Source organism: Miniopterus natalensis, chromosome 19 (assembly GCF_054644295.1).
Source record: "Miniopterus natalensis isolate mMinNat1 chromosome 19, mMinNat1.hap1, whole genome shotgun sequence".
Taxonomy (NCBI): domain Eukaryota; kingdom Metazoa; phylum Chordata; class Mammalia; order Chiroptera; family Miniopteridae; genus Miniopterus; species Miniopterus natalensis.
Window position 1 is genome coordinate 26,205,075 of NC_142099.1, and position 18,194 is coordinate 26,223,268.

At 44.3% G+C, this 18,194-nt stretch overlaps 1 protein-coding gene across 4 annotated transcripts in view; it reads right to left on the reverse strand.

Moving 5' to 3' along the window:
* The window catches only part of DTL (denticleless E3 ubiquitin protein ligase adapter), a 190,518-nt gene that overhangs the window by 117,767 nt on the left and 54,557 nt on the right, over window positions 1-18,194 (reverse strand). Inside the window, exon 16 of one of the 4 annotated variants that reach the window (XM_087827874.1) lies at window positions 16,628-16,999. The exons of 2 other annotated variants lie outside the window; for them this stretch is intronic. The gene's annotated coding sequence lies outside the window, so the exon portion shown is untranslated. Of the gene's footprint in view, window positions 1-16,627; window positions 17,003-18,194 lie in introns of those variants that run through there. One more of the 4 variants, XM_087827872.1, reaches the window with a different exon arrangement.

Consider the following 18,194-nt stretch of genomic DNA (forward strand, 5'->3'; position numbering starts at 1 on the left):
AGAAGTGAAGGGTTGAATTTTAGGTCATTTGTCCACCCACTTCCTGAGAAAAGGTCATTTCCTCAGTCCTGATTGTGGACCCTGCCTGAGAGCAAGGGGGAAGGACAGTTCTTTGGCTTGGTGCTTCGGTCAAATGGCCCAAGTCTGTCTGAAGACCTACTGCTTTCCAAGGATTTTTGTCACCCTGAAAATTCTCTTGGGGAAAAGGAGGGACCAAAACAACCAGTTCAAAAGATTGAGAGGGTGTCGGTAGTTTGTTCCCTGAACAACTTTTTAATAAAAAGAATCCTTGTCAGACTCATTATGTTCCTCCCCTTTCCCTACTGCTCATGACCACTTACTTAGCTTTTCTGGCCTTGGAGAGCTTTCCTTCAGAGTGAGGGGGCAGGAGATGGGGGACAAATAACACTAGTCAGTGGCTAAACTGGGGTTTGACCAAGTCTGTCTGCCTCAGAAGCCTGTGAGATCTCCACACGCCTACTCCTTATGGGAATTCAGCACCCACTTCAGGCAGGGCTCTTCTCAGCTCTAAATACCCCTGCTCCTTTCCCCCTCGAGACTGTTCTCTGGTCATGCCCCACCCACATCCTTCCCACTCCTACTCCCCATCTTTCTAGGTGTGGGGGAGAAAAAAATATTCCTCTGCCCTTCAAGGTTCCTTCAGGTGGTCCAACTAAGTTGACATGAGATAGATTAACCAGAGAAAATAATCCAATTTAATTATACGTATGTATGTATGGGAAACCCACATACACAAGAGGTTCAGGACAGAGAGTTAAAATGAGGTATGTTTGGCATTCTGAGCTAAAGATGAGGTAAGGTGCCTTGGGACTTCAGAGAGGAAAGTCATTGTACTTAGATAAGAAGAGCAGATTTTCAGTAATTAGAAGTTTGCCCTGTCATATAGATAGGTCAAAAAGGTCATCTCTGATAATCTCTGATTATGAGCAAGACCCCTAATTTACTTACTTACTTACTTACTTATTTATTTTTTATTTTTAATATATCTTTATTGATTTCAGAGAGAGGAAAGGCGAGGGAGAGAGAGACAGAAACATCAATGATGAGAGAGTCATTGATCAAGCCCACAACCCGGGCATGTGCCCTGACCGGGAATCGAACCCTGATCACCTGGATCCTAGGTCGACGCTCAACTGCTGAGCCACGCCCAGTTGGGCAAGACCCCTAATTTAAATTCTTCTAGATAGTTAAAGGGGAGGGAGAGGGTGCAGAAGTTTCTCTTGAGCCCACAGGGTCTCAGTTGCCTTGGCTTAAAATAATCTTCATTCCACAGAGGCACTTCTTGGGGTGACTCATTCTGAACCCCTACACAGGGTACCCTTCTAGTCCTATCTCTTTCATGAAGATTTTCCTGAGCCCTGATGTTATACCAAAAAGATTCTAGATTAAAAGGCTTCTTTAAAACCAATGTGCAAAGGATTATTATCATCATCGATAATAAAATCATTGACTTTAGCTGTGGGGCATATTCAAGCTTCAGGCTTGGCTCAGTGGCAGCCTGTGGTGGGCGGTGGATGCAATGGATTCTCCAGGCTGCTTTTCCAAACTGTGACCTATAGCAGCAGGGGAGGTACTGATGGCCTGGAGAGCCAAGGAGCCCTCTGGCTCAGGGTGAAAGCTAAGCCAACTGGAACCAGCATGATGGCAGGAGGGACAGGAAGGGAGAAAGCAGGCTGCAGTTTGCACATCAAATACAAGCTGTTTTGCCTCAAATACAAAGGATCCTAAGAGGAAATCAGTTCTTCCTGCTGTATACCCGATGCCACCGAAACAACCCTTGGTCACTCTCTCTCAGAGTAAGGCAAGGTATAGTTGGTCTCGGGATAGAATCTGGATGTTCATTCAACCAGCTCCTCTGCCCAGGGCATTCTGGCCATCATTGCCCAGACCCAGGGGCTCCCATTTCCAGCCGAGTTAGTAGGAAGAGAATCTGGGCTTGAGTTAGAAAACCATAAAATGTTAAGAGGTGGAAGGAACTAAGGGGAAATCTAACACCCTCTGATAAGGTGAATGAGGCCAGAGGGATTTCAGAAGTGGTTCCCAAATGCCAATCCTGATACGTCAGTCTTCTGAAAAACGAAGAAAATAAGGGCAAAATTGTGAGTTTAAAAAATAAACGAAATGCATTTAATTTAAAAAGACATGCCCTTTATTCTGACATGATGGTCTTTCCCTGTTTGTAATGTGAAAATGCTTTTTCTTTTATAAAATGATGTTGATAGTAGATGGCAGGTGATTTTTAATGCTCTTGAAAAGAAAGTAAAGGAAAAGAAAGTAGTTGAAATTCCAATGTTTAGATACCCCAGGGTTAGGCTGCTCACTGATGGCCGTGGACATCTAGCCAGGGAGGAGCTGAGTTGGAATTTCTATTAGTCATTGCTCTTCTAAGTCACAGAGATATTTATGTATGACTTGGGGAAATGACTTTACATCCCAAGCTACAGATTTGGCATCTGTAAAATGAAGACTAAAATCTGCCTTGTGTCACAAAGTAACCATGAGGCTAAAACAAGATAATAGAGAAGGAACTTTGAGAAGTAAAATGTTTGTTCTTGAGACTCCAGCTGTGTGGATTGTTTTGAAGACTATTATTAGTTTCCTAGGGCTGCAAGAACAAAGTACCACAAACCAGTGGCTTAAAACAAGAGAATTTATTCTTTCACAGTTCTGGAGGTGAAATCAAGGTGCCGGCAGGGTCATGCTCCTCCCTGAAGCCTCTAAAAGACGATCTGTCCTTGCCTCTTCCAGCTTCCGGTGGTTCCAGGCTTCCTTGGCTCCTGACAGCATAACTCCTCTCTCTGCTTCTGTCTTCCCATGACTGTCTTCACGTTGCCGGTCTCTGTCTCTTCACATGGCGTTCTTTTCAGAAGAAAACCAGTCATATCGGATGAGGGGCTCACCTTACTTCCAGTATTACACCATCTCAACATGATATCATCTCCAAAGACCCTATTTCCAAATAAAGGAATGTTCTGAAGCACTGAGGATTAGGACTTCAGGGTATCTTGTTTGGGGAAATAATTCAACCCATAACGAAGACCATCTAGGTAAATTTTAAGTTCCATTTTAAGTAGCACCAGCTGCCCTGACTTTAAGGAAAGCAAACATCACTCTTCCCCATCTTCCAAGAAGAAACCCCATGAAGGGAGAAACAAAGGGAAATAGGAAGAGTTCTGGAGGGAAATAAAAGCAGCTGGTTAATCAACAAACGGAATCCTTGGCTCCTGAGAAGAGGAGCACATAGGGCGGCAGTGACCAAAGCTTGAAAGCAAATTCCAATTTGCAGCTCCCTCTTGGAGAGCTCTTAGCTGGAGTGCAGCTCCCCCAGAGCCATCTGCACTGCCCAGGGAAAGGTGAAGGAACCACAACTTCCTCAGTCAACAGGCTTGGGCCTGAGCAATATTTATTCACGGAGGGTGTGGGCTGGGCTCTGCTCTGCCCAAACCATGGATACACAGTGGCAGGAGCATTGCTATGCAGTCTGGCCGTTCCAGGTCTTGCAGTCAGTTGAATCACCACCAGATTCCTCCTTCCTAGCTGCAGGTCTCTACTGCCTTCTCAGAGAGCTTTTCTGTCCTTTATTCTGACTCAAGGTCAAAGGCAGCTGTGTTCAGTTCTCTCAAGGACTGGGCCAAAGGAGGACTTGGTCACAGCAGCAATTGGGAAGAACCCACTCAGATCTTGACAACCCACTCTCCATGAAGTTTGTGGGCCCTGAAACATGTTTCCTAAGAAAGACTGGGCTGCGTTATGGCTTTCGCTAGCCCTTGGCACTTTTGCCTTTGTGGGCCCTTCTACCATAAAATATATTAAAAATTATACTTTATATAATTGATATAAAGGTGAGTATAATCCAGGCTGGATTCACTATTATATATCCATTATTGTTACATTCCTTTTTCTAGTTTAAAAAAATTTAAAATTACAGGTGTGGTGTTTTTTGGCTCCTAAAATATGGGCCCTCAGCACTGTGCCTACTGTGCCTGTAGATAAGTCAGCTGTTATATTTTTAGGTATGTGGGTGTGGGGTACAGTGAGGCGTGTGTATTAGATCTATGAGATTATTTAAAATCAATACAGTCTGGACATCGGGGAATGACCAAGGTGACCTTTGGAGACCCACATAAGCTAAAGAAACAAGGTTTAAGGTATCAAGCTGTTTCTCCTTATAGTTAGATGCTCCCTTTCCTCCTATGGGCCTATATGTGTGTGTGTATACACATATACATATACATATACATATACATATACATATACATATACATATACATATATATAATCTCCATGTGGAAAGTACATCCACCTTGTCAATGACTCCCTGATGTCTAACTTCAGTATCTGGACAGCTTGCCCCACCTCAGGACAAAAATGTGGAGGAGCATGCACAGACAGGGTAATTGGAAGGGGAGAAGGCCAGGAGGAAATACCTGGAGCACTTATCCAAACAGGGGCCCAGGGCCTGACATTATTGTTTATCAACAAAAATCCTTCTTTGCTAGGGGTCCCCCCCAAAACACTATTTTCCTCTAGGACCAGAACTATTTATGGTTGAGCACAATGTATTTCATCAAACCTGGCACTCATCTACCTTCTCCTCCATCGAGAAAAGTGGCACCAATTTTACTGAGTCTAAGGAAGCATTCATTAGACTCGAGTTGGCAAACTTTCTGCAAAGGGCCAGGCAGTATGCATTTTAGGCCTGCAGGTTTTTGTTGCAACTATTTAATTCTGCTATTATAGTACAAAAGCAGCCATGGATAACCTGTAAACAAATGAGCATGGCTGTGTTACAATAAAACTTTATTCACAAAAACAGATGGAGGGCTGGATTTGGTCTGCGGGTTGTAGTTTGCCGATCTCTAGACTAACCTATCTTTCATTTGCTGACCATATCCTGTTTCTTCCGATGTGATATGTGCTGTGTTAAGGACATTATCAGACCTTGTGATATTTAAGTTTTCTGGTTTTTATTTCTTGTTTCTTCAAAGACCTCAAAGGCCCTGTTTTCTTCTGTATCCTCTATGAGGCCTAACACAGTGCTAAGCTGGGCATACTTTGTTTTCTCAATATATTTATTTACTTGCAATTTTTATGCCTTAAAAGTCAATGGGGGGAGGGCACTAGTTAAGTTACCAAAATCTACCCATTTGTATTTGGTTTTCAATCACCTTTCCTTCCAGGCCTCTGCTTTCCTCATGGAGCAACCTTCAGCTCTTGCCTGCAAGGCCCACCCTACAGAGCTTTGCTGGCTGTTAATTATAGACACCACTCATCAGTCAACAAATATTTGCTGAGCACCTACCAATATACCCTAGACTATGCTGGTAAATATGAAAATTTCAAAAAATAAAGATGCAATCTTTAATCTAAATGTTTATGAACTGTGGTAGACTTTAGCGACTCCTCCCCAGATCCCCAATAACCATACCTCCCACTACTCAAACCCTTTCGAAGTCCTTTTCTATACTGACTGTGGGGTTGCTTATGTGACTTCCTTGGCCAATAAGACATTAACAAACATGAAGCAAGTGGAGAAGTGTGTGCACATTGGGGCTCTATTTCTTGAAATGTTCCCTTTTGGAACTCAGCTGCCATGCTGTAAGGAAGCCCAGGATAGCCTGCTGGAGAGGAGGCCCCGTAGAGAGGCCTTGGTGCATGAGACACCGCATGGAGAGAGGGGCCAGCTGTTCTCATCTCCTCAGCTGAGGTATCAGGCACATGAATGAAGACCTCTTGGATCCTCCCATCACAGTCAAGCCCAGGTAACCACAACTGCATGAGATAAGATATCTGATGCCAACCAGCTGAAGACCTACCCAAAAGACCCCCGCCCATATGGCAGAGTTGTGAGTAAATAGTCACTTTAAGTCACTCAGTTTGGGGGTGGTTTGTAATGTAACAATAATTGATAGACATACACACACACAGAATCCAACCAAGAAGCCACACAAGGCCATACCTGCTGGATCAGACTTGTACCAGCAATACAAAGCCCAAAGATGAGGGCAGGCCAGGCTGGAACAAAACCACTGAGGAAGTCCTCTAGGCCTGAATGACAGATACGATTTGAATATGTGGAAAAGAGCAACCTAAGGAAAGAAACAGCCAGAGCAAAGGCTGATCTCTCTGGACTATATGACTTTAAAAGAGGATTCTGAGGGCTAAACTGTCCCTAAGGACTGGCTCTAATGATGGACTTCCAGGAAAGTGATGCAAGGAAACATTTTGGTATTTGGCTGAGGCACCCTCTCATTTCTCTCAGAATATACATGTGGTTGGCAACCTACTCCACTTACTATAGAGTCAGCCCTGATACAAATAATTATCATTTTTTAGAAAACTCTTAAGGCTAAATCCCTTGACTCTAGTAGGGGATTCTCTCTTAGATGGAATAGCCAAGAACAGTTGGTCTATACCTTCTAGTTTATAAAATGGCCAAATTATTATTTCTCCTGGTCCATCTTATTTACTAATGGGACTTGGTTTCCTGTTGTTTACCTATGCACTACATGATCTCTGAAGGCTAATTGCTTTTCTACCATCGACTGAGATCCAGAGCTGGACAATTACCATGCTATACTGCAGTGGACTGTTCACTTCTCTGCAATTCCCATTAGTGCACAAGATCCTCAGAAGGCAAAGGTTTTTTTCTGTTTTACATCACATCTCCAATGCTCACACAGTGGCCGAATACAGTTAAGTGTTCAATGACTGTGTAAGGAATTAATGAGAAATCCAGAAATACGACCACCACAAAACCAGGCAAATTGGAGTGGAAGGCATACTAGGCATAAAACATCACTAACATTTATTGGTACAACTCTAGTCCAGATTCTGTGCTAACCAGTTTATGAAACTTTTGTTCTCTTTTTGTTTAGCAAGTTTCATTTACGTTTGGAGAAGTTATTTTCCACAGAGCTGGAATTCAACTAGGTTCTTCTGTTCCCAAGTCCATGCTCACTTTCTAGCTCTCCTGGATACTGAATACTACCTGACTGCTCCTATTTGAGGGGTTGCCAAATAAAGGCAGGAGATGGAGGGGAGACCGATAAGGGGCCTCCCTTAGAGAACCTCTGCTTGGACCTCAGGAAAGAACTTATCCCTGAGCTTGCCGGGAAGGATTAGGTGTCCAGAAGAGGTGCTCAGTCTTTGCAGACCTTTTTATGGGCCTAAGCGGGGAGAACTTGGCACCCAGCCTGTGGTGGGAATAATAAGGATGAGTCCCTCCCAGGCTGCTCTTTTCTTTTAAGCCAAGTTACTGTTCTTTGGAAGGACTGACAGGCAGGAGAGGGAGCCAGGCCTGCCCAGTCATAGGGTGGGGTATTACCATTTGACCTTATTGCTCCAAAGTTTCATGATTAAGACTAAGAGCTAGGGGTGGGGCACGGGCTTGGCATTGGGGATGAGGTACACGAGGGAAATTTGGGTTCCTGAAGGGCAGGGTGGAGCAGGGGTGACTCAGGGGGGCAGGACCCAGTGCAGGGCAGCCTCTGGCATGCAGAGGCAGATCTGAGAGAAGTGTCTAACTGCCTCTCTGTGCCTGAGGCTTTGCAGGCACCATTTGGCAGCTGCAGTGCGGTAAGGTAACCTGTGGCTTGGTATCCGATGTCCGAGGCTCAAATCTTAGCAGAGCCATTTACTAGGTAGATCGCCCTGGCAAAATCATTTAACTTTTCACAGCTTCAGTTTCCCTCTATAGCATGGGACTAAAAAACTATGCTGGGTGGTAAATGAGAAGGCATGCTTGAACATCAGCTCCTCTCTATCTCCCTGTCCCGCTGGCACTTGATATTAGCCAGAACCTTTCAGGTGAGCTGTCAGGCAGGGGCCCATTATGACTTCCAAGCTAGATTTATCATTTACTTATCATATTCATTTTTCTTCTGATTAAAAAAAATATATTGCTCTAGCCCACGGGTTAGAGCATCGACCTGTGGGCCAAATGGTCTCGGGTTCAACTCCCGGTCAAGGGCACATGCCTTGGTTGCAGGTTTGGTCTCTGCCCCAGCCATGACAAGAGCAGGAGGCAACCAATTGATGTGTTTCTGTTTCTCTCACACTGATGTTTCTCTCTTTCCCCTCTTCCTCCCTCCTTCCCACTCTCTTTAAAAATCAATGGAAAACATATCCTTGGTGAGATTAAAAAAATTAAAATTAGAAATTTTTTGTGGGTCCCTAAAAGTTTCACGGGTCCTGGTGGTGTGCCTAGCGGAGAAGTCGGCTCTGGTGTCAGGCCACAAGCCATTCCTGCAGACTCAGGCCTCTTCATTCTTCCTGAATCTTGGGAGTCCCATTGCAATCGAGATGGTTCAGGACAGTGAATTCATAACCAAAGAGGCATTTTACCCCTAAGGTGTTTACTGGGTCTGTGAAGGTGTGCACTGCACATGACAATTGGTTTTCGAGTGGAGGTCTCAGTGTATCTGCATTTCAGGATGTAGCTGTTTGAGTAGAGGGGGGTAGTGAGAAAGCTGAAATCGCAAACTTTATTGGTTCATCCAACATTTTTTTGAGTATCTACTACATGCCAAGCTCTGTAACAGGAACTGGAGATATACTGCTATGAACAAAAAAAAATTGTAGCTTATCTTCTGGTGGAGGGAAATAGACAAGAAACCAAAAAATTATGTCAGGTGGTAAGTGCTAAGCAAAGTGGGGAGAGCGGGTGGTGATAAGGTGGGAATGGAGTTTGCCATTACATATAACATGGTCAGGAAACATGGCTTTAAGGTGATATTGGAGCAGAGCCCCAAAGGAAATGAGGGATGCAGCCATGTGGCCATCTGGGGGAATAGCATTCCAGGCAGGAGAGGCAAGTACAGAGACCACGAGGCAGAAGCATCCTAGGGGTGCTTGAGGAACCGCATGGAGGCCAGAGGCTGGAGCAGGACCCAGGAGAGGCAGGGTGGCAGGAGATGAGGTCAGACAGGTGGCACAGGGCCAGATGATGTAGGGACTTGTCAAGATTTTAGCTTGTAGTCCAAGTGTGATGAGAAGACATTGGAAAAATCTGTTAGAGGAATGACGTGATTTGACTCAGTTCTTAGATCACCTGGCTACTTGCATGGAATAGACAGGAAGTGCAATCGCAGGGACGCCAGTTAGGAGGCAATAGTGTGTTCCAGGTGTTATAGGGACTTGGACCAGAGGGTTCGCAGTTGTGACGCTAAGAAGTGGTGAAATTGTGGATATGCAGGTAGAGCCAACAAGGTTACTGGTATATGAGATGTCCAGGTAACCAGAGAAAGAGAGGCGTCAAGGGAAACCCCAGCTTTTGGGATAGACAACTGAAAACATGGAATTGGCACTTACTGAAATGGAGAAAGGGGACAGGTTTAGTGAGGACTCCAAGAGTTTGGTTTTGGACATGTTGAGATGCTTCTTAGAGATGTCCCAAACTGAAGCACTGGCAGGGGCTCAGTAGCCCCACATTGACTAGCTTTTGGATGTGGGCTTCCTAGTGGGTGTACTAGTGAGTCAAGGAAGCTCCCTCAGCTGACAGCATTGCCCAGAGAGGGATACAGCTGTGAGCCATCAACAGGCAACACTCCTGGAAGTTGAAGGAAAGTGTCTTAGCCCTGAAGGGGCGACCTGGATTGCACACCATAGTATCTACTACAAACCACCCCTTGTGCCATTCAAATCCATACCATCTGGGAACACCTTCCCCAGGATGCTGGCTGGTCTGTTTGCTTGGGAAACTTATGAAAGGTTAGTGGGATGAACTAGCCACCCCTACCTTTGTCCCCACTACTGCAGCTAGTCTTGAGGCCACAACCAATACTCAAAACCTCCCTCCTATACTACCCATTCTAGAGTCCCCTTGTCTTTGGTCAGCACCTTTGCTGTTTCAAGTGGCTTACCTGCTGGTGTGACCCAGGTCCTTATCCCTAAGGGATCTGAGCAGTGGTGTCACCATGCCCTTCTCAGATCAAGGCTGCACTTTTCCATTCACTTTTTTAATTGGGAGGGGGAGTATCAGAGATACCCCAGTGGATCACATGGGGGCCAATATTCTTCCCTGTCCCCACAGTAATACAGGCTAGCACATCCTGATGATCAGGTCAATCACCTCGGCCAGTGTGGTGATCCTTTCCTTGTCTGCCCATCTCGTGGCCTTAGGATTCTGAAGTGACCAGGGAGCAGCTAATGGCTTCAAGGTTACTGGAAATCCTACTATACCTCATCCTGGTAGCATTCTCTCTTTGGGAACCGGGTCTCTAGACCCACAAAGCCTAGAGTTGCAGGGACTGGAAGCAAAAATTTCTCAAGGTCACTGGAGTGATGGTGAGCGGGTTCACTTCCTGGGCCTGTGTATTCTGCTTATTGGAGACACAGTATCATATAACGGCTATTGATTAGGATGAAACTACATCCTAGAGAACAATACCCCAACTGCAAGATATCAACTCCATTTTGGTGCCTCAACTGCACCTTTAAGCAGCTGCTTCTCCACTCTATCACGCCAGCAGGTTCTGGGTATGAAACAGGACCAGGGAATACCATGGTCATGTGACCACTCCATACCTCCTTTGCTGAAAAGTGAGGCCCATGGTCTGAGGCAAGGTTACGCTTGGTCCCATGACAGGAGATCTAATGCTCAGTAAGCCTTTGGATTGTGGTGTTGGCCAAGGCTCTGCAAGCAGGAGAGGCAAATCCAAATGTGAACTATCAACCAGGAATATGTTGTTTTTAAATTCAATCTTTGATAACTGTAAATGCGCATGCAGTTGTAAAAATTAAAACAGAGATCCTATGTACTCTTTTACCCAGTTTCTCTCAGTGGTACATCTTGCAAAACTATAGTATAGTGTTACAACCAGGGTATGGACATGGATACAATTCAGATTGCCCCAATTTTACTTGTACTCATTTGTGTGTGTGTGTGTGTACATGTGTTTTTTTTGTATAATTTTTATTGTGTGGGTATCCAGCACCACAGAATAGTTCCATCTCCACAAGGATCCCTGTGTTGGTCTTTTATAACCACACTCACCTCTCCCTTCTCCCATTCCTAACCCACGACAATCATTAATCTGTTCTTCATTCTAAAATTTTTCATTTCAAAGATGTTTTATAAATGGAATCATACAGTCTATAACCTTTGGAATTGGCTTTTTAAATTCAGTATAATTCCCCTAAGATTCATCCAAGTCACATTCATCAGTAGTCTGTGCTTTTTATTGCTGAGCATTCCATGGTATAAATGTACCAGTTTGAAGGACATCTGGGGCTGCTTTGTTTTTGGCAGTAGTGAATAAAGCTTCCATAAACATCTGTGTACAGGTTTCTGTGTGAACATAAATCTTAATTTCTCTGGGATAAATGCCTAAGAGTGCAATTGCTGGGTCATACGGTAATTGTATGTTTTGTTTTGTAAGAAACTGCCCAACTGTTTTCCAGTGCAGCTGTATCAATTTACATTCCCGTCAGCAGTGTGAGTAATCCAGTTTTTCTGCATCCGCATCAGCATTTGTTGTTGTCACTACTTTTTATTTTAGCAAGTGTGTAGAGAGATCTCATTGTGACTTTAGTTTGTATTTCGCTAATGGCTCATGATATTAAACACCTTTCCATGCACTTATTGTCCCTGTTGAGCGTTCGAGCTCTTCACGTCCTTTGGACACTAGCCCGTCAGACACGCGCCTCGCCAACATCTTCTCCTAACTGTCATTTGTCTTTCTATCCTCCTCACAGGGTCTTCCACGGAATCAAAGCTTTTACTTTTGCTGAGATCAGATTTGTCAAGTTTTCCTTGTACGGATCATGCTTTTGGTGTGAAGTCAAAGAACTCTTTGCCTAGCCCTAGATCCCATAGATTTTCTACTGTTTTCCTAAAGTTTTATAGCTTTACATTTTACATGGAAGACCATCATCCATTCTGAGTTAACTAAGTATGTTTTAATCCCAATCAAGACAAACTGTCTCCTCCTCCAGAGTGAAAAAGGCCCAGTGTAATCAACTTGCCACAAGTGGCTGGCTCGTGTCCTTGAAGAATGGTGCCATGAGGGGTGCTGAGCAACAGTTTCTGTTCCTACCAGGTTGGTCATCTGTGGCCAAAGTAGCTGGACTAGCCTTTGTGACTGGGAGTTTGCACTCAGGTGGCCAATGACAGAAGCTATCTGACATCAGTGGGCTGAGTCATTCTGTCTACTTGGGTGTTTAGTGGCAGCTGCTTTCTGGTGGCCACTGATACATGGTAAAAAGGTCTTCAGGCTTCAAGCCCACTTCCATTGGTCTATCTGCATGCCTCTCCTCCAGGCCTCCTTGCCCCTCACCTTCTGTCTTTCCCCTTCCCAGACCACTGACCAACACAGCCAAGCCACTCACCACTACCTGTGAGTCCTATATTCCTTACTTGAGGTGGCTTCTCTTTGCTCACAGAATGACAAGGACATGAAAGCTGGCCTCCCATGAAGATTTCGCCTCACCCGTTCTTCATGGCCACCCCTGGCTGGGCTGTCACCCAGCACCAGTTCCCCTGTGGCCTGACCCAGCCACGAACTCAGTGTGGCTTCATCCTTCTCTGTCAGCTGATCAGAATGCCCATGTGGCCACGTGTGAGCTGAGGGACAGGTGGTGTAGATGACATGGGAGTCTGCAAGCTACAGAGCCTTTCCAGCCCAGCCTGCAAGTCAGCACGGCAGCACTACTGTATTCAGCTGGTAGAAGCAGTTACAAGCCTTCCAAGGAAACCAGACTTTCTTTTTTTTTAAAAAAAATTTGATTTTGAGAGAGAGAGAGAGATTAGTTGTTCTACTTATTTATGCATTCATTGGTTGATTCTTGTATATGCCATGACTGGGGACTGAACCTGCAATCCTGGTGCATAGGGATGACGCCCTAACCAACTGAGCTACCTGGCCAGGGCACACTCTACCTCTTGATGTGGGAATGGCAAGGTCACATTGTAGAAGAGCATGTGGGAGCTACTGAGTCGCCTTTGGAAAATACAATCTGCTACAACAAGGCTTCTCTACTCTGGCTGGTGGGAACTTGAATGATTCCCAGCCTTGCATGGGCTTTAGGAATTTTTCAGCTCACAGCTCCCCGGTAACCGTTCTTTCCCCAGCAGTTGTTCTTTGGTTTGACCTTGTTAAGTGTCACCTTATACATACAGACTGTATTCAGCCAAAAACTCAACTTCTTGTATGAAGCTCTTCCTCCCTGTAGCTCCTTCCTTTTTGGCATTTATCTAGTGAATTCTAGCCAAGTCAGCTTCCCCAAACTATAATTTCTTTCTCTTCAACTCAGCGAGACCACTGGGCTCTGTTAGGGTTTTTCCTAAACAATCTGTAAAATTGCACTGGTGCCATATTGGGGGGGTTAAGCAATCTGAAAACTGCTTCCACAATTGAGGGCTCACCTCATTTGTTTCCCTTCCCTTAGGGATCACAGTCCTGTACTGCCTCTCATCTAACGTCTGGAAATCGTTGTTTCATATCTTCGATCCAGTTTTTCCATTATTTATGGTGAGAGAGTAAGTCCTGTTTTTCATGGGTAGAAGCAAAACCTGAATACATTTTGAAGAGAAAGCAAACAGGACCGGGTTATGAGTTGGAGGTAGGTTGTGAGAAAGAGATGTGGAAGATGATTTCAAATTTTTGGCCTGATACTAGCACAGAGGCCTTGCCATTATCTGAGGTTAGATCAGAACTGGGGAGTGGGCGGGAGATAACATTAGGGGTTTAGTTTTTAAAATGGTAAACTTGAGATGCCTCTTAGACATCCAAGCGAGGACATCAACTCTTCAGTTAAATATATGAGACAAGTGTTCAAGCTGGAGGTCAGGCTAGAAATATAAAATTGGGAACTGTCTCTGGAAGTGAGTGTGAATAGAGAAGTCCAAGGACTGAGCCCTGGGGCACTCCAATAATATTAATATTTGGGGAGATAAAGAGGAACCCTTGAGTTGTTTGTGCCAACTCTCCCTCTCCCCCATCCCCACAATTCTCTCACTCCCGTGACTGCCCCATTCAGCCTGCTCAATCAGCCTACTCTTGCCGCTTTTCTGGCATGAACTTCTGCTGACCTGTTTTGTCCTGTGGCCATCCAAGTCCAGCCCTGACAGATCAGTTCCAGGACTGCTCTCAGGCCCTGGAAACTGTTCTAACCAGTCCATGTCCTCAGAGTCCTCTGAAGTAATTTGAGATCCATCTGGCACCATCAGGACTGACTCCTCTGCCAACGTATAGGGTGGGAGTAAGGCAAATGGCCTGTGACTTCCAGAGTGAGCAGTGCCTTGGCCAGAACCCCTTCTCATCTGTGGTGGTACCTCCCACGGTGAGTGCTATGAAGAGGGAAATAGCAGATACATCGCTCTAGAACAAGCCAGTTTCTTCTGCCTAAGATTCAGTCCTGCATAGTACTGCTGTGTGGACAACCTTGGTAGTGTCTTCTATGCTACTGAACTCAAAACATTAAGTGGATATTTTCCCAATATCCCAAATTTCCCCATAGCAACTTATTATTGACTGGAGAGTAGTAATTAATATTAACATCATTCATCTAGCCATATGTGAAAAGGACTGTATAAGGATGTTTAACATAGTACTATTTATAAAAGTAAAAATATTAGGAATGACTCACATGACCAACAATAGGCAACTGAGTAAATAAGTTATGATATATCCATAATACGCACGCATTGAAATAATTTTGCAGATACATGAAGAAGACATTTATAATACATTGATTTAAACATTTTAACAAGGCAGGCCAGTGTGTAGTGTTTGAAGCACTTAAAAACAGACTTATAGAGAACTCTATAACTTGAATTCTAACAATTAATGGCTAGGAAGAGAAGGGTGGGCCTGCAGAGAGACTGAGGAAGAGTGTTTAAAGATATAGAAATTACACAAGAAGTGTGTTGAATCATAGAAACCAAAGAGAGATTTTTTTTTTTTAAAGAGAGAGGGAATGGCCATTTAACCATTCATCCGAATCAAATGCTGAAGAGGCAAGATGAGGGCCAAAAGATGACCACTGTATAACCATGGATACCACTGATGACCATGGCAAGAGCTGTCTGAGAGCAAGAGCCAGATTGGAGTGGGTTGAAGAATAGATGGGAGGTGAGAAAGTAGAACTATTTTGAGGAATTAGATTGTGTGGAGAAAGAAGGCCACAGACAGAGGATGTGTGTCAGGGATTCTTTTATTATTGAGATATGAATTTATTTAAATAATCATAAGATGGATCCAGTAGAGAGGGAGAGACTGGATACACAAGAGAGATACTGGATAAATAACAGATAAGGTTCATGAAAGTTGGGGGAGGATGGGATATAAAACACAAGCGGTGGAATTGCTCTTGGTTCGTTGGTAAGAAGAAAAACTTCATTTGTAACAGAAAGCAAAAAGGAAGGACAACAAGTGTCTATCAACAGAAGAGTGGATAAAAAAGTGGGGTACATATATACAATTATATACAAATGAATACTACTCGGCCATTAAAAAGAATGAAATCTCACCATTTGTCACGGTATAGATGGACCTAGAGGGTATCATGCTAAGCGAAACAAGTCAGAGGAAAACAAATACCATATGATTTCACTTATTTGTGGAAGAAGGCCACATATGTGGGATCTAAAGAACAAAATAAACAAACAAAATTGAAACAGACTCATACAGAACAGACTGATGGTGGCCAGAGGGGAGGATGATTTGGGGACTGGGTGAAAAAGATGAGGGGATTAAGAAGTACAAAGTGGCAGTTACAGAACACTCACAGGAATGTACAGTACAGCATAGGGACTACAGTCAACAATATTGTAATAACTGTGTATGGTGCCAGGTGGGTACTGGGAACACTGAGGGGAACACTTTGTAAAATGTACGTCTAACCACTATGCTGTACACCTCAAACTAATATAAAATAATACTCACTGTAAACTGTAACTGAAAAATAGTTGTTGTTTTTTAAAAAGAAGAAAGGGTAAAGGTATAAGTAGGTTTTAAACATTTGGTAACATAAAGGAAGAACTCCAAGATGAGGACTTGTGTGGAGTGGGAGTTGGGAGAATCAGAGGTCTCAAGAGAGGAGAGTAGAGAAGGTAGGAAAGAGCTATTGATGGGTAGAAGTGCAAGCTGACCAGAGAAATGCAGGATTTTCATCTGCCCTTTGGTTCCATGTGGGATCAGTGATCCTGAATGATAGTGGAAGCAATATGCCTGGTGGCGAGACTTCCTTTAGTAGCATGTGGCTATCTGGGTGCAGGAAATAAGGAAGCAGGTAGATTGATTCACCTAGGGTTGGGATTTCGCCGTATAAGAGAGATGAAAATTTCTCCTCCTTGCTTGCAGGCCTGGGTGCATGGGGATGAGCCAGCTGCCAGGCTCTTCTGTGGAAGCACCGCCAGAGGGAAATAGGAAGAGGGTGGTTCCTCTGTCCCCAGTAAATGAGTTTCCCTGCAGTTCACCTTCCAAACTTCCTGTCCCTGGGAGAGCTGGCTTTGTTAGCCTGACACATTCCCCACGTACAGCTCAGCTCCCCATAAGCTGTTTGCTGTTTCTGCTGGCTTGTCAGGAACAATCCCTTTCAGTCTTCAGGAAGGTCTTTTTATATGTGCTGCTTCTTGATCCATACTGTGCTGTGAGTGCATGGGAGGGACAGGGCTTGACCTCACTGTTAGTGTCTAGTGAGGACAAAACAGTCTTCTTTAACGCTCCAACTCCCTCGATACTCTGGTGCCAACACTTCCTAAAAGAAGCAACAGGGCTTCACTTTCCATTTGCTCTTGGCTTCTGTGGAAAGCAACACAGCATGGAGACACTTATTGTCCTCAGCTCTGCTCTGGGTTTTTTACCCAAGGAAGAGAAACAGGGCAGCCAAGTTATAATTCGTGCATGTGTGACATTCCTAACCTGGTCACTGGGTGAGACGTGGCCTTGGGAGGGGAAGGGAAGGGCTGGTGGAGGAAGATGGAAGGAGTGATGGAATCAGGTTCCAGTGCAGGCTCAGGCTTCAGTCGAGGCTTCTACTAGAGGACAGAGAGAGAGTGGGCAGGGGTGAGCGACTGATGGCTCTGCTGACGTGTGAATAACATTCCCCAATCAGGCTGGCTTTGGAAACAGGCTGGCCTTGGCAAGAAAGCCACCCCTCACTCCCACCCCAACATATACTCCAACCAGAGAAAGGCCAACCCCATTTTTCCTGCGTGGCTTTACTCCCTCTGGGCAGGGGAACCCCATTTAAATGATAAGCCACTGGCTGGCTGACAAGAACTGGGACACTTGCCATCTCTGGGCCTGTTACTTCACCTACATTCTGAGAGTTGAACAGGATGATTTCTAAGGCTCTTTCAATTCTGGCTATAAATCTGATTGAACCTGGAATGACATCAGGTCCTAATTGTTTTATGGTCACTGGATCCCAAGGGCTTAACACACATTAGATGATAAACACACTATCCTAGTACTGGTCGTAGGGCTGATGGGGAGAGGGGGAGGGCAGAATAATTTAGGATGGTTCCGCCCTGAGGGTTGAATCCACGTGGCTCTGACTCCACTTTTTAGGTCTCACTTTCTTTACTGTAAAATGAGACTCTGAAGCCTAGAAGATCTTTAAGATGCAGTTCTGATTTTCTGTGTTGAAAGTCTCTGTCCTCAGGCAATTATGAGCCTCGGTGGATAAATGCTTACTGAGCATTTGCTTGGCATGTTGCAGTGCTATAGCGAAACATGATCCCTATCCTCAAGGAGCTCACAATGTATTTTATAAAATAATAAGCTACATACATAGGGAAATATAGTATAACACACAATATCATCCATAGCCAAATGAGTAATACAAAACAATAAGCAACCCAATTAAAAAATGGGCAGAGGAACTGAATAGGCATTTTTCTAAAGACATATGGCCAACAGGTCCATGAAAAGGTGCTCAACATCACTAATCACCAGGGAAATGCAAATCAAAACCACAATGATGTATTACCTCACACCTGTTACTGTTAGAATGGCTAACATAAAAAAGACAAGAGGTGACAAATGTTGGTGAGGATGCAGAAAAAAGGGAACCTTTGTACACTGTTGGCAGGAATGTAAATTAGTATAGCCACTATGGAAAACAATACGGAGGTTCCTCAAAAAATTAAAAATACAACTACCAGCAATCTCACTTTTGAGTATGTATCTAAAAGCACTGAAAACAGGATGTTGAAGAGAGATCTA